Source organism: Symphalangus syndactylus, chromosome 14, assembly GCF_028878055.3.
Source record: "Symphalangus syndactylus isolate Jambi chromosome 14, NHGRI_mSymSyn1-v2.1_pri, whole genome shotgun sequence".
NCBI lineage: Eukaryota > Metazoa > Chordata > Mammalia > Primates > Hylobatidae > Symphalangus > Symphalangus syndactylus.
The window spans coordinates 42,762,594-42,779,908 of NC_072436.2; positions in this window are offsets into that span (position 1 = coordinate 42,762,594).

Consider the following 17,315-nt stretch of genomic DNA (forward strand, 5'->3'; position numbering starts at 1 on the left):
GCTTATGGAGAAAAGAACAAACAAACAGAAAACAGATTACATACAAAGACCAGGAATCAGGATGGCTTGGCACTTCCCAATGGCAACACTGAAGGCTAGAAATCTTTTTTTTTTTTTTTTTTGAGACGGAGTGTCGCTCTTTCACCCAGGCTGGAGTGCAGTGGCGCGATCTCAGCTCACTGCAGGCTCCGCCCCCTGGGGTTCACGCCATTCTACTGCCTCAGCCTCCCGTGTAGCTGGGACTACAGGCGCCCGCCACCTCGCCCGGCTAATTTTTTGTATTTTTTTAGTAGAGACGGGGTTTCACCGTGTTAGCCAGGATGGTCTCGATCTCCTGACCTCGTGATCCGCCTGCCTCGGGCCTCCCAAAGTGCTGGGATTACAGGCCACTGCGCCCGGCCAAGGCTAGAAATCTTAAACAACATGATCGCTAACCTAGAATTTTATGCCCATCCAAACTATGAATAAAGAAGGGTATGGAATGGAGACATTTTCAGACATTCGACACCTCAAAACATTCACAGCCTATGAATTCCAGTTGTTCTGTAATTGTTCCTGAAGATGTGCTCAATAGAAACAAGAATATAAGCCAATAAAAAGGAAAACATGGGCTTCCCAGAAAATGGGATCTAACGCAAAAGAAACAAGGCAAAAGAACTCATCTGAGTAATGAAAGGTGACCCTAGGATGACACAGTGCGCTGGGTACAGAGTATGACTAGTCCCCCAGAACTTCCTCCCTTAATGGTTCCAGACTAGCCTTGGCCAAAGAGACACCCTGCATGAGACTGAGAAGGTGAAGGTGGAGCAGCAGCCATGTACAGTGGACAGGTGGGTGCAGGGAACCAGGAGTGGCTGCAGCTCACACACATCGTCAGCAACCTGTAGGCTCACCTGTGGCAGCCAGGCCTCTGTCATCCAGCTGCTGCTGGGCCTCCTCCTTAGGATCCTTGGAATCCTGAGCAATTTTTAACTGTGTAAACAAAAAGATGGGCAAGAAGAGAAACGCCATCACAATATATCATGTGTCTTAGCGGTGAATAGAATTTACATGGTAAATGTTTGTATCTCCCTGCAAATTCATATGTTGAAGCACTCACCTCCAGTGTGATGGTATTAGGAGGTGGGGTCTTTGGGAGGTGATTAGGTTTGGATGAGTTCATTAGAGAAGAGACCCCAGAGCTCCCTCTTGCCACCATGTGAAGACACAGCAAGAAGACAGCCATCTGCAAGCCTCACCGGGAACTGAACCGGCCAGCACCTTGATCTCAGACTTCTAGACTCCAGAACTGTGAGTAATAAGTCACTCTGTCCGTGGTATTTTATCATAGCAGCCGAAGCAGACTAAGATGCATGTACATGATAATGTAAATGCTGAATGCTGGTTGCATCAAAGTTACTAGACAGCTGAACTGGGGAGAAAGCAAGATGGGAAGTGTGTGTGGGTGTTGAAAGTTGGGAGGGTGGGGGTGGGGCAGTGAAAGAGCTAAATGCTTAGCTTCTATAGAGGATACCAATAGTATCTAAAACTGAAGCTTTGAGATATAGCAATATAAGCATGTTATTAAAAGACGTGATTCATAATAGTCGGCTAAAAAGTGGTTGCCTCAAAGGATCAAAAGGAAGAGGGAAGGGATTGCCACCCTCATGAGAAGCCATAAAGCACACAATGCCTACTGTGTAAATGTACACATTAAATTTTTTTTAAGTGGAAGTATCCATTTACAATGTACAAACTTAGAGGAATTGTTAAATACTTTACGGTACATCCGGTGATAGAACATTAGCTAACCGTTAGAATTATGTTTCCAAGGACTATCATGGCATGGGAAATGCTGAAAATACAGAGCAGGTAAAGAGGGCAGCACACAAAGTTGCATGTATAGTGTGATCCCAGTTATGAAACCAAACAGCGCAGCGCAGAGACGAAAGACTGAAATCCATGTTATCAAGATGTTAAGCTGCTGTGGTAGCTCATGCGTATAATCCTTGGGAGGCCGAGGTGGGAGAACGGCTTGAGCCCAGGAGTTTGAGACCAGCCTGGGTAAACATAGAGAGATCCTTGTCCCTGCAAAAAAAAAAAAAAAAAAAGTTAAAAATGTCAGCCAGGCGTAGTGGTACATGCCTGCAGTTGAGGCTATTCGGGAGGCTCAGGTGGGAGGATAGCTTGAGCCCTGGAGTTGGAGGCTGTGGTGAGCTATGATGGCAGCACTGTGCTCTACCCTGGGTGAGAGTGACACAGCCTGTCTCAAAAACAAAACAAACAAACGCAACAAAAAAAGATGTATGTTAACCGTGGTAATCTTGGGTGGTAAGATGATGAACTTTGATTTCTTTTTTATATTATTCCATATTGGCCAAATTTTCTTCACAAGTCCAGACTGCTCTTATAAGTGGAAGGAAAAAATATGTTGTTATTATTATTATTTATTTATTTATTTATTTTTTGAGACAGAGTCTCACTCTGTCACCCAGGCTGGAGTGCAGTGGCGCCATCTGGGCTCACTGCAAGCTCCGCCTCCTGGGTTCAAGCCATTCTCCAGCATCAGCCTCCAGAGTAACTGGGACTACAGGTGCCCACCACCACGCCTGGCTAATTTTTTTGTATTTTTAGTACAGACGGGGTTTCACCATGTTAGCCAGGATGGTCTTGATCTCCTGACCTCGTGATCTGCCCACCTTGGCCTCCCAAAGTGCTGGGATTACAGGCGTGAGCCACCAAGCCCAGCCTATGTTACTATTTTTAAGGTCTCCTATAAGAAAAAATTCCCCACTGAAATTAATTAGGTATCTTTTTATCTAAGTATATAAAATATAAATAGTATTAGATATAAAGGAGAGGTAACTATCCATGGAATTTTTCTCTTTTTTTTTTTTGAGACGGAGTCTTGCTCTGTCACCCAGGCTGGAGTGCAGTGGTGCGATCTCGGCTCACTGCAAGCTCCGCCTCCTGGGTTCATACTATTCTCCTGCGTCAGCCTCCCGAGTAGCTGGGACTACAGGCGCCCGCCACCACGCCTGGCTAATTTTTTGTATTTTTAGTAGAGACGGGGTTTTACCGTGTTAGCCAGGATGGTCTCCATCTCCTGACCTCGTGATCCGCCCACCTCAGCCTCTCAAAATGCTGGGATTACAGATGTGAGCCACTGCACCCAGCCTATCCATGGAATTTTTCTTTTTTTTACCCTTTTCTCAGCAGCTGCTCAACCATTCATTTAGCACCACATTCTGACTTGGGAGACAGGGCATGGACCAAGTGCCCAGGTCTCTGTCCCCGCCCTGGTGTCTGCCATGGGTCACAGGAAAGGGCAAAATTGTTTGTTAAAATATTGAGCTAGTTTTTGCGGTGCAGTGTTTGCTGGTTGTGATTTGGAAGTTGGCTACAGTCCAGTCTCCTTCATCTATGGTATCTCCTTACCACTTCCATCTCATTCATTCGTTCATCCATTCATTCTACAAACACGAATTATGCATCTACCATGCACTTACATTCTCTGCTACATAGTGTGGGGACTCAGATCTATCCTGACCTCAAGGAGCTTACTCTCTAGCAGTGAAAATACAGAAGCACATAGGTAACTATAACACAGGATCAAATTTGGCAAGGGCATAAGCAAGGTACACGAGGTTTCCAAAGGAATGGAGGGAAATACAAACTCTCAACTCTTCGTGTGTCAGTGTGGGGCCAGTTCTGTAAAATGCTCTCATGTTGAAGGGTTGCTCATTTCCTGCATAATTTACCATTTCACAAAAATTGACTCTTTAAAAGCATGGTGTTTAAACACAGAAGAAGTAGTCATCCTGCTATGGTCGGCTTACCCTGAAATGTATTAATAACTCTGGCCCCAACGCGGTTCTCCCGGCAAGCTGCTAACAGTTTGATTTCTTCTTGTGGTTTCTTGATTATGTGAGAATGCAAGAAGGCTGTTTTATGTTTTATTTTGTTTTTGCTATTTCCAACAGATAAGAGTACCGATCTTTATCTCTAAGACAGCACAGAAAAGAAGTCCATTTCTACCCATATTCATCCCAGTAAAATATCTGTTACTAACAGGGATTTATCTTTCTACCCACAAAGTAGTGGGTGAAGGGCCCATGCTTCTGAAGATTACTCTCCTTCTTCCCTGCCTCTCCTGTCCCCCACACCAACGCTGTGCTATGTGAGAGGGAGTCAGAGGGGAGCTCTGCCATCTGCTCCTGGTATCTGTGGAACAGCCCCAGGCAGGCTACTCTCGGACCTCCTGGGCAGCAGTATGCCTTTACTAAATTAGAGGTGGCAGTAAATATGGGATGAATTAGTTTGCAAGTGGTCACGACCTCACCCTGAAAGTACTAAAAGCTATAGGTACATGTTGTTTTGCCAGGAGGCGTGTTCCCAGAAATTGCAGAGCTAAGTCAAACAGCCATACACCCAGCAACTTTAGCACACTACTGATGGAGCTGTGTTCTCAATATGGTATGTGTCTATCTGATCTGCTAGAAAGATAGCTAGCTGGTGGTTTGATCAAAATAGTAAAAGCGGGGAATCATTCTAAAAAAATACATACATAACCCCTTTAACTTAAAATATGTATTTGCCAATCTTTTGAACTTGGGCCAAGGCCCTTTCCTGAGTCTCTCTGGTTCCTTCTGCAAAATCCACATATGCAATGCATCAAAGCTGATTTCCAGGTCGGGCTTCTTTATAGTGCAGTTAGACTTTAAGACACCTTGAAGCAATCAAAGTACAGAGTCTTCTATATTTTTGTAACTCCCCAGCACTTTCCCCTAATATTGTCTCACAACCAACCAATTTAACCATCATTTTTAATCAATTCATCCTAGCCAAGTTTTCCAAAGTAATCAAATTTATTTTATTATTTAAAAATGTGTTTTTCACTCAACCCATTTTACTCATGTTTGTGTAACATCAATTAAATTTAAAGTTTCAAATAATTGCAATAGCTGCCCTAAGAAGGTTTAGGAGAAAATCCACCCAGTGCTTGGAGGACTGGCAGTGCCTGGGATGCGCTAGAAAATACCTTCCAGCCAGGGCTGTTGGGCCTCTGCACAGCCCGAGGGGCCTCCGCTCTCACTTAGCCGCCCACCAAAAGCTCTGTGGACTTTGGGGATTTAGTCTTTGTTCCCAGGGTACACACAGCTAGGCCAAAGGCAGAACCCCACATCCCACTGAGGTCACTCCCTTGGGCTGCCACGACTCGCAAGTGTATTTTAACCTGAAAATATACGTGAAATTATCCTGTGTGTGTTTGGCCTTAAGAAAATTACCCCCAAATAGGCCCAGCGTGGTGGCTCACGCCTGTAATCCCAGCACTTTGGGAGGCCAAGGCGGGCAGATCACGAGGTCAGGAGTTCGAGACCAGCCTGGCCAACATAGTGAAACCCCGTCTCTAATAAAAATACAAAAAGTTAGACGGGCATGGTGGCAGGCGCCTGTAATCCCAGCTACCTGGGAGGCTGAGGCAGGAGAATTGCTGGAACCCAGGAGGCGGAGGTTGCAGTGAGCTGAGATCTCGCCATTGCACTCCAGCCTAGGTAACAGTGCAAGACTCTGTCTAAAAATTAAAAAAAACGAAAACGAAAACGAACATTACCCCCAAATAATTGCTAAGTGTTTCAGCCAGTAGCGTCACTCCACACGCGTTCACATTGTGTCCCCCCCAACTCCACCCACGTTTCCGCTACGGACAGCCACGTGACTGCCGATGGGCCAATGGAACCCACAGAAGCAACGCCTGCCACTTCCAGGCTGGCCATAGGAACCTCTCACGTGACCTATTGAGTCATGTGACCTCTGTGCTTCCTTTCTTCTTTTCAGCTGAACACATGGGCAGCTCCACGACTCCGAAGCCCTGGGAATTAGAGGCAGTGGGCACCATTCCCCAGGCTGAATTGGGCTGTGGTTGAGCACGAGGTCAGCTGTTGAAATGTGAAGTGGTTACAGCTGATTTCCAGGAAAATACAGGGATAATGGCCAAAAGCCAGAGCATGGAAGGGTAAGCAAAGGTTTGTGGCCCAGTGCCCCATGCTCCAGCTGACATTGCCAGATGGAAGCTGGGCTCCTCGAGGTAGAACAAAACGCTGGTTGTAAGAGCTGTGTGCCTGCAGTTTAATTTGGGGAACAGGAATACATATTAAAAGGCAACTAATAGCAAAGACCGCTATGTACTACGTGCCAAACGAGGGGGAAGAGAGTGTTGCAGACTGCGACTGCCCAGGAAGGCTTCAGAGAGGTGGGGAAAGGCAAACTGCTTCTGCAGACCGGGTGGAAGGGAAGATGGCATACCAGGCAGAAGGATGGGAGGTCAAAGAACCAGAGGCAGGAATGACCCTGAGACTTGGAGGGCAGTTTGGGGAGTTCTGGAAAGTCAGCTTGGAGAGGGAGATCCAGGCTGTGGAAGGTCTACTTGTGGAGATCAGGAATTTGGACTTGACCCTCTGTGCAACGTGGAGATGCATTATAGAAAGCTTAGGACAGGAGAATGAATTCCCTGTATTTTAGAAAGATTAGTCTGGAGGAAGGTTAATTGATAGATTGCTGCAGTGATTCAGGAACCAAATTCCTCCTGGGCAAGACCCATGTTAATCCTCTGTTTTGTTACCGTGGGGCCTGGCACACAGGGTATTCTGGGTTCTAGGTACCAAATACTTATGTCTTGAGTTGGATTAGGATAAAGAGGGTCTTGATTAGTGTAGAGGCCAGGGGTCTGGAAAACAAAGATCAGATGCGAGAGATTATATGAAAACTCATCAGACTGGGCCTGTGGAAGAGGGAGAAGAGAAAATAACCACCGGGCTCTGGACATATGTGAGAATTAGTGATAGCATGGACAATAGAGACTCTCCCAGCATAGAGCATGGCTGTAGGAGCCCTTGTTCAATAATTAGGAGAGGGAGGGAATCATGGAAACAGGGAGTCAGATTAATAAAACTGGGAGAAGATGGTGAGTTTTGTTTTAGATACTTCTGATTTGAAGCAGTGATAGGCTCCGCAGATTTAAATGACTAGTGGGGAATGAAGAAAGCTCAAGGAAGAAGTAAGGGCAGAAATCAGAGATGAGATTCTTTCCAGGAGGTAAGAGCTAGAACCAAGAGTGTGAATTAACCTGAGAGAGTGGAGAGAGAAAAGGCCCAGGAAAGACCCTTTGCTCCACCCTCTCCTCACTTCTCACTGTGCCTTTGCAGTGGTGGAACCCACTCCTGTGCACCCAACTCTGTTCCCAAAGATGATACCCAATGGTTGGACTCTGGCAGCGCTTTCCGAACCTGAATGGGCACAGGAACACTTGAAGCATGCTTTAAAACACAACTTGCTGGGCCCCATCCCAGAATGTCTGCCTCAGGAGGTGGCATAGAGTCTGAGGATGTGCATTTCTAACACACTTTTGAGTGTTGCTGATGCTTTTAGTCTGAGACCATTCTGAGAACCTCTGGACTATGAGGAACAAGCTGCCTTGGCTCCTGCTGGGAGCAACCTCCCTGAGTTCAGGCTCCCCTACTCCCTCACACCCACAGCACTTGAGGGTGGGCCATCAGGAGTCCTAAGGTCATCCCTTCAGTTCAGGAAACTTGGTTTACAAAGTTGCCATGAGCTCCTGAGATACAAGACCAAGTCTCTTGGGCTTACACCCTTATTGCCAAAATGATTTTACGTTCTTTTACAAAAATATGCAGATGTCAACATTCTTCTCAGAATACACAAAATAAAGAAAGCTTATCTCCCATTCACTCTTTGTCCTTAAAGTGCTTCACTTCCCTCAATGCCTGTCATCCCTCTTTAATGTCAGCTAGAAGAGCCTAGAATGTCTGCACCTCGGGGAACCTGGGAGACCTCACCACTCCGTGAGGCAGTAAGGGAAAACCATTCCAGTGCAGGCAAACTAAGACCTAAACAAACAACTCTGCTGGTGTCTCTTCATATAATATCTCACACCCTGAGAGCTAGCACATTTTATTCCCACCTGCAGAATAGAGTTGCTGGAGTCGCACCTTAAGGAGACATGGGTATTTGATGTAAGCCCTAGTTCAAAATGAGAGAATTGGCTGGGCACAGTGGCTCGTTCCTGTAATCCCAGCACTTTGGGAGGCCGAGGTGGGCAGATCACTTGAAGTCAGGAGTTCAAGACCAGCCTGAGCAACGTTATGAAACCCCGTCTCTACTAAAAATACAAAAATTAGCCAGACCTAGTGGCCCACACCTGTAATCCCAGCTACTTGGGAGGCTGAGGCAGGAGAATCACGTGAACCCAGGAGACAGAGGTTACAGTGGGCCAAAATCATGCCATTGCACTCCAGTCTGGGCAACAAGAGAGAGACTCCGTCTCAAGAAAAAAAAAGAATTAAAAGGGATGGTCGTGCATCATTCACTCATGCATCCTTTCAGGAATGTATTGAGGGCCTACTATGTGCCAAGTGCTGTGTTAAGCTCAGAAAGTCTTGTTCTTTGCCTGAAAGGAGCTGACAGCTGGTGAAGAAGACAGAAAAGTGCACGTGTACTTTGCTGGCATCTTTTTTTTTTTTTTTTTTTTTTTTTTTGAAAGGGAGACTCACTCTGTCACCCAGGCTGGAGTGCAGTGGCATGATCTCAGCTCACTGCAACCTCCACCTCCCAAGTTCAAGCGATTCTTCTGCCTCAGCCTCCCGAGTAGCTAGGACTACAGGCAAGCATCACCATGCCCAGCTAATTTTTGTATTTTTCGTAGAAATGGGGTTTCACCATATTGGCCAGGATGGTCTCGAACTCCTGACCTCATGATCTGCCCACCTCTGCCTCCCAAAGTGCTGGGATTACAGGCGTGAGCCACCGCTCCCAGCCACTTTGCTGGAATCTTAAAAGCCTTTAGTAAAGGGGTATTATGAGGCATGAACTTCACAGGTAAAAATGGGTAAGCGTGTTCTGATCAGAGGAGCCTAGAAGTGGAGAACAGCATGACACAGCCTTCTGCAAACTGTGAGTGTCTTGGTATAACTGAAATGAAGGATTGTTATTTATCCCACCAAAATAAACAAACAAAAACACCCAAAACCCCAATGGCAGGTCTGGCTTTAGAACCTGATCAGTGCCTGGTGCTTGAGGGACTCTCCCATTTGCTGGAAGGTGGCAGGGAGCAGAGGGAACCTAGCTCCATGTGAGGTTAGAGAGATGGCTGGGCCAGGTTGTGAAGGGCTTGGTGCACTGAGGTGTGGTAATTAAGGCAGTGACCTGGGACTTTATTCCAAGGGCAGTGGGGAGCCAAGTCTTAAATATGGAAGTGACCTGATAGGAAAAACATCATAGAAAGGCCACTCCAGCTGACAGTGGAGGATGGAAGCAAGGAGACATTGGGAGAAGCCAAAGCAGTGGTTCAAGGGAGACATGGTGAGTGAGGAGGAGGCAAGTGTGGTGCCCTTTGCATTAAACCTAAGAGCCTAGCAAGCTGGGAAGTGGAATCCCAGCTAACAAGCGTGAGGAACCCGGGGGTGGATAGCTGGCCCCAGGCACCATTCCAGGAGCAAGAACAGGGCCAGGGCCAGAAACCTGGGTCCTCTTCTGGGGGCCTCCTGCCTGGGTTGGCCTCTTGGAAGCATCGCCTGGAGGCAGAAGCAGAAAGAGTTGGGGGACAGCAATGGTGTAGTGCAGCCACGGAACACAAGGGGCAGCAGATGGCAGCCACCACCTCTCTGCTCTTGGATGGAAAATAGCTTTTTGGGCTCCGTTAAAGGCTTCAGTGGGCTGGGTGCAGTGGCTCATGCCTGTAATCCCAGCACTTTGGGAGGCCGAGGCGGGCGGATCATGAGATCAGGAGATCGAGACCATCCTGGCTAACATAGTGAAACCCCCTCTCTACTAAAAATACAAAAAAAATTAGTCAGGCATGGTAGCGGGCGCCTATAGTCCCAGCTACTCATGGGCTGAGGCAGGAGAATGGCGTGAACCCAGGAGGCGGAGCTTGCAGTGAGCCAAGATTGTGCGTCTGCATTCTAGTCTGGGCGACAGAGCAAGACTCTCTCTCAAAAAAAAAAAAAACTTCAATGGCAAATTTTAAAAATAAGCCCTCCTAAAGACAGTAGCATGGAGAATTTAGGACCAATTCTGTGTGTCTCCTTTCTAAAAGGGAGGCCAGGGGACATGAGGGATCTTCCTGCAGCAGGGCCACAACGTGGCAGTCAGTAGCTGCTGTGCTCTTTGGTATGCCCAGTTTTACAGGCACAGTGGGAGGGTCCCCCTCTCCCTCCTTGTCCAGCTCCTCTTTCTTGCCCATCACTTTGCCACCAGCCAGCCATGGGGCTGGCCCAGCTCCTGCAGTTACTGCCTGCCACCCATCTGAGAGCCAGGCCTGGACTTGCCTGTTCTTGTGTGAAAGCTGCCCTGCCCCTACTGTGACCCCACGTGTCCTGGACGAGCCATTTCCTTGGCCTCAGCATTGGCCACATAGCTGATTGGGAGGAGCTTTCTCAGCTGAGGGTCCTGATTCTTTCTGTGATTGTCCCATGGTGCCAAAGACTGTGTGGCCTGGAGCTCAGCCTCGGGAGTGAATGGTTCCTGGGCTTGCTGTGAGTGCCTTTACTTTTGCGTCCACAGCACAGTTGATTCCTTTAGGATTTTCTTATACGAGCCACTCATATAGCAATGAAACTCTGAGCACCCTTGCTGATAAGGAGAAAGTTATCAGAACCAAACAGGAAACCTACAATGGGGTGAGGGTTCTCTGATCTGCTCTTTACTTCCCCCTGGAAGGAGCTAAACTCAGAGGCTCACAGCACATGGGACCCAGTCCCTCGCTTGGGCCTCAGGGCAGGGCACTGAGGGAATTCAGCACTCTGACCCAACAGTCTGGTCGTCAGCTTGAGTCCTGGCTCTGCTCCTGACTAGGCACGTGACCTGGGACATATTCCTCATCCTGTGTGCCTCCGTTTTCTCAATGAGGTGATGGATAAGACTATCTCATAGGGTTGCAGTAAGGGTTGTATGAGATAAGTCACATAAAGTGCTCAGTGCCTGGCTCATGGGAAACGCCCAGTGGTGCTGGACATTATTATTTTTTATTATATGTTATTATTATCTCTCCAAGGCCTAACTCCTGTGCTCCTTTCCCAAAAGCTGTCCCCAGTTTCCAACTGGAAGAAACTTGACCTGTTGCATGCTTTAAGGCTTTACTTTTTATTTATGTTTTGTTTATTTTGGGTTTTTGTTTGTTTGTTTTTGAGACAGGGTCTTGCTCTGTCACCCAGGCTGGAGTGCAGTGGCGTGACCGTTGCTCACTGCAGCCTGCAGCCTCTGTCTCCCAGATTCAAGCAGTCCTCCCACCTCAGCCTCCCGATAGCTGGGACTACAGGTGGACACCATTATGCCTGGCTAATTTTTAAATTTTTTGTAGAGAGGGGGTCTTGCTATGTTGCCCAGGCTGAGCTCAAGCTCCTAGGCTCAAGTGATCCTCTCACCTCAGCCTCCTAAAGTGCTGGGATTACAGACATGAGCCACCGTGCCTGGACTAGGACTTTATTTGCATTTCTCCTGTGGCTCTTGAGCCATCTACATCCAAATGTATTATTTGCCTCCTCATCTGGAACACCGTTACGGCCCTGACTCTAATTCCTAATAGGTCGAACTTTTCCCCAGGATACACACTCTGGATTCAGGTGCTTGCCCTGCAGATACGTTGCTGCATTTCTGCACTGTAGCTGTTCCTAGACCAAGTTTTGATAAAGGAAGCACAGATTTGTCTAAAACCTAAAGACGGCCTTTGAGAGCAGGTCGTTATTTACCAGGCAGCAAGCAGCCTGGGCAAAGGCACATAAGATGGGACTGAACTAAACATTGCTGTGATGGACCCCAGGGCTGTGGAGCCACCTCTTACAGCCCTGGGTTCAAGCCCTTGACCTCTGCCACTGATGGAAAGTCAGAAATCCAGTCTTACTCCATTTCTCCCCATGCCTTCCCCCGCCACGTTTTTGTAATAATAAAAAGGGAAATTTTGTAATTTTTTAAAAAAACTATTTAATCTTTGCCTTCCAGGAAGCCTAAAATCCTTAATTTCAGGGATTTTACACATATTTATGAAGTGTGGAAACCGAAAAGTGTACATAACACAGCCTGTGCTTTTCGCCCTCAGCCTACCAAGAATCTCCATGTGGCATTGCCATATCCAAGACTGTGGCAAGCTTTTGTGCTGAAAGATTTAAAAGCCCAGTTTAGCACCCTGGTCTCTCAATAAAGCAAGTACTTAATCTCTGATCAAGACCAGGGTCACCTTGCTCAGTTAGATGTGTGGGAAAGTCATCTGAGTAATTACCTAAAATGGAGCAGATATTTAGTTCTGAGCTGCTATGTAGCTGCTGAATCCACAAGTCACTTCACTTATAGCGAAAGGTAATGTTAAGGAATGAAAGAGATAGCATAATTGCTAATTATAGGAATGGGAGCTAACATTATGTAACACGCAAAGCTCCAGCCTAAGCCCCATGTTTATGTTACCTCATTTAATGCTGTCATCAATCCTATGAAGTAGGTACTGTTACTTTCCCCACATTTCAGATGAGGAACCCAGGGCTTCTGGAGGTTCAGCAAGTTAGAAGCCAAGCCAGGAGAATGCAGCTTGTCGGCACCCAGGCATCTCCAATCAACCACATATTTCACATACTTACAATAATAAGAATTTCAAACTCTATAGTCAGCTTGACAATAAGCACTAAAATGGATACATTTATTTGCAAAATCACATCTCGGAAAAACAGAATGGCTTGAGACCATAAACTTTTTGCCGCCGTTAGAGTCTGAAGATCAAAGCAAGCTTGGGAACAGTGAGGCTAGCAGGGAACCAGGCTCTGGTGGAGGAGTCACAGGCCTAGCTTTCAGCCTTCAGGCTAGAGGACACCAACTGGCCACCTGGGGGGCTGAGCCAGGCTGGAGCCATTTTTTGTGTTTATTTGGGCCACACAGTCAGATAAGTTGCCAGTATTTAAAAATGGGAAGATGTTACTTAAAAAAAAAAAAAAAAATCCAGATCTTTGAATTTCTTGTGGAGCTCCATGGTCTGCATTCCAGGAACACTTGGCAGGGGCCAGTGAGAGGATGCCTTCATTATTAAGGTCAGTGGCTGGGGCTCGGAGTTTGCATTTTAGATAAATCACTGTAGAGGCTGGGTTGAGGAAGAGAAAGTCAGAAGCAGGATAAACAGTGAGAGAGAAGACGCTGAAAATTATTCTGTGATCTCTCCTTAGGAGGATTAGTGGTGGTCCTGGCTGATTCAGGAAACGAGGAGGATTGGATGTGTTGAGGGTGTTGTGTTTCCAGCATCTCTGAGACTTCCCAACGAGATGTTTTCCACACCATGAATACAAGAATCAAAGCTTAAAAGATGAAGCCTGGGCTCAAAATTTAAGTGCAGGAGTCACCAGACTGCTGAAACAATGAGCCTGGGAGAATATGGAGACCCTAGCAGTGGGACCCTGGAAACAGCGTTATCTGAGGGGCAGGTGGAGATGAATGGCCCACAGGAGACCAAGAATAAACCAGGAGTCAGGTTTCACAGAGGAAGAAGAGATCATGGTCTTGTTGCATGGCAGTAAAAAGCTCCAGGAGCATAAAGACTGAAAGGTATCTACTGGCTTTAGCAATTAGGAGGTCCCTGGTGAGCTAGGCAAGAACAATCCCAGAGTGTAGGGAGAGCAACAGTTCCAGCAGACTGAAGAGTGGATACGACCATCTCACTGCAATTCAGAATGACCCCATAAGAGACAATCAACATCATTCAGAGATGCACACTGAGACTGGCTGAGGCTGAGGACTTAGCCAGCTTGCTCATGCCAGGAAGTTCAGAGCAGTGTCTTGTTTTTTTGTTTGTTGTTGTTGCTTTTTGAGACGGAGTCTAACTCTGTCGCCCAGGCTGGAGTGCAGTGGCACGATCTCGGCTCACTGCAACCTCTGCCCTCCAAGTTCAAGTGATTCTCCTGCCTCAGCCTCCCAAGTAGCTGGGATTACAGGCACCTGCCACCATGCCCGGCTAATTTTTTGTATTTTTAGTAGAGATGGGGATTCACCATCTTGGTCAGGCTGGTCTTGAACTCCTGACCTCGTTATCCACCCACCTCGGCCTCCCAAAGTGCTGGAATTACAGGCGTGAGCCACCGTGCCCAGCCACAGAGCAGTGTCTTAACACCAGGTCTTCAGGCTCCAGGGCCAGATATCCAGCCAGCCATCCTGCCTCTTTCTGTCTGTTAGACAGATACGCCAAAGGTTAGAAATGCAGGTGTTCTCTGGACATTTCTAAACCCTTAGTGACCATCATCTTTTATGCTCATACTAGGACATCTTTTTTTTTTTTTTTTTTTTTTTTTTTTTTTGAGATGGTGTCTTGCTCTGTCTCCCAGGCTGGAGTGCAGTGGTGCAATCTCCGCTCACTGCAGGCTCCGCCTCCTGGGTTCACGCCATTCTCCTTCTTCAGCCTCCCTAGTAGCTGGGACTATAGGCGCACGCCGCCACATCTGGCTAATTTTTTGTATTTTTAGTAGAGACGGGATTTCACCATGTTAGCCAGGATGGTCTCGATCTCCTGACCTCATGATCCACCCACCTCGGCCTCCCAAAGTGCTGGGATTACAGGTGTGAGCCACCACACCTGGCCATAATAGGACATCTTATGCTTCAGACCCACTGGCTAGAGGTTTTGTTTAAACAGAATGAGGAGTTTAGGAAAGTTTCTGGCAACAGAGGCTAGTTATACACTTGAATCCCATTTTCTGCTCCTGGACACACAAAAACACTGCACTCCTCACCCTTACAGCAGTCACCCTGGAGACATGTGAGTAGATGCTAGCCAGCTGAAGTGATGTGCCACTGCCGAGCCTGGTCCTGAACATCCCATGTGCTCATCCAAGCCTTTGCTCCTGTCTGCCCTGAGAAGAGGCAGATGGTGGGGCCACAGGCTGGAAGGAGTTTGGGTTTCTGAGTCACTGCTGGCAGGAGAACCATCAGGAAAAGCCCCCAGCCCACATCAGATGTGACATGAGCAAGAAACGAGCTATGATTGTATTAGGCCACCGAGACTTCAGGGTTCTTGTGTTATGGCCACACTGTTGGCCTGCGCAGGTGGATGTTGCTGGTAAGATCGCTGAGTCAGAGGCACAGGACAACAGCACAGCAGGCTTGGGCTCCATGGGCGGAGGGAGAATGGAAGTAGAAGTTTCCACACTCTCTCTCCCAGTCAGTGAATCCCCTAGATCCCGTCTGGGGTATGTATTTCATTGTTGAAGCCCATGGTGCATACAGTTAATGGGCCTGCTTAATGAGGCCAGTGTCCTGGTGGCCGCTCACCTGTCTGGAGCCTTTCTTGTGTACTTTTAGCTGCTCCTAAGGAGTGTGGTTGGAAATTACCAGCCCCCTTGAAGGCATAAGTAGAGGAGAGCTCTCCAGTGTCCAGCCCAGTTTGGGATTGTGAGAAACTGTGCTGCACTTAAACCTACATCCCTGCACCTGGGGTGTAAAGATCCCTAAACTATGTGGCTTAGGGTGGAACCAAGACCCAGACTCAGACCTTCCTGGGGTTCAAATCTGTTCAACACCAGGAGCCTGGCACCTATCCCCACTGTTAGGCAGCAGGGAACTCTCTGCCTAACATCCCCAAAGATGTGCCGACCACAGCTTTGGGGATCTTTGGACAATGGGTTCATATCCATAGTAGATGAAGAGTAAGGGAGAATTAATATGCCCCCGCCTCCAAGAACACATCAAATCAGAATTCCCAAACCTCTTCCCAAATCAGAATCTTTCCAGTTAATCAACACTTCGGTTCCTTGGGGAATCATTTTATACCATGAATGACACCCCAGTAGAACTGATATGAAAGCTAAGATTGCCATAAAGCAGACTTTCTTAAACCTTGCTTATCTAGAAGAAAATAAATTGCATATCCTAATTTTTCATAACGAGAAACTGCAAATTAATTAGTCTTTATTAATAAGGCCTGGCTACAGTGGCTGAAAAACACGAGGGTTTATTCTTTCCCATGAATGAGGCAGGTAATTTGGGCCTGGTGGAGCAGCTCCACAAGGGGTTGGAGCTCCTTCTGTCCTACTCTGATGTCTACCCAGCTGTCACGTTCACACTGCAGGTGGCAGCAAAGGGGACGCATGGAAAGGGGCAAATAGCTTCCTCCCAGATGAGTTGGCAGCCTTTTTGGAAGTCTCTGACACCTGCCGTGGCTCACTGGACAGTTCTGAAGCATGTGGCAACATCTAACTGCAAGGGAAGCTAAGAAATGCAGCCATTTAGCCAGGCATATTGCCCTGAGCAGAGGTGGGAGATTCCTGCTGGAGAAGGGAGGCTGGGAACAGGTGGCAGGCAGCAGCTCTGCCAGCCAGGGTGAATTCCTGTTAAAATGCCTGGTTATTCCCATTTTGGCTTTCTTTTGCCGACCACAGCTTTGGAGATCTTTGGACAATGGGTTCATATCCATAGTAGATGAAGAGTAAGGGAGAATTAACATGCCCCCCCGCAAGAACACATTAGCCCTTGTAAATCGATCATTCCTCTGCCTTACAGATTACCTGCAAAATGTTCTAATAGGTGTGATTTTAAAATCCATTAATTTGGCCAGGCACACCTGTAATCCCAGCAACTTGGGAAGCCAGGGTGGGAGGATCACTTGAGCATAGGAGTTTGAGGCTGCAGTGAGCCGCAATCTCACCACTGCATTCCAGAGCGAGACTTTGTCTCTAGAAAAAAATCCATTGATTAATAAATTTATTAAATAAAACCCAGTGCAGCCGGGCACGGTGGCTCACGCCTGTAATCCCAGCACTTTGGGAGGCCGAGGTGGGAGGATCACGAGCTCAGGAGATCGAGACCATCCTGGCTAACACGGTGAAACCTTGCCTCTACTAAAAATACAAAAAATTAGCTGGGCATGGTGGCGGGCACCTGTAGTCCCAGCTACTCGGGAGGCTGAGGCAAGAGAATGGCGTGAACCCGGGAGGTGGAGCTTGCAGTGAGCCAAGATTGTACCACTGCACTCCAGCCTGGGTGACAGAGTGAGATTCTGTCTCAAAAAAAAAAAAAATATATATATATATATATATATGTATATATATGTATATATATGTGTATATATATGTATATATATGTGTATATATGTGTGTATATATGTATATATGTGTGTATATATGTATATATATGTATATTTATGTGTATATATATGTATATATATGTGTGTATATATATGTATATATGTATATATATATGTGTGTATATATATAGGTGTATATATATATATATATGTATATATATAACCCAATGCACAGATAATTTTTTATGTTTATACTATGGACTCATACTTCCCT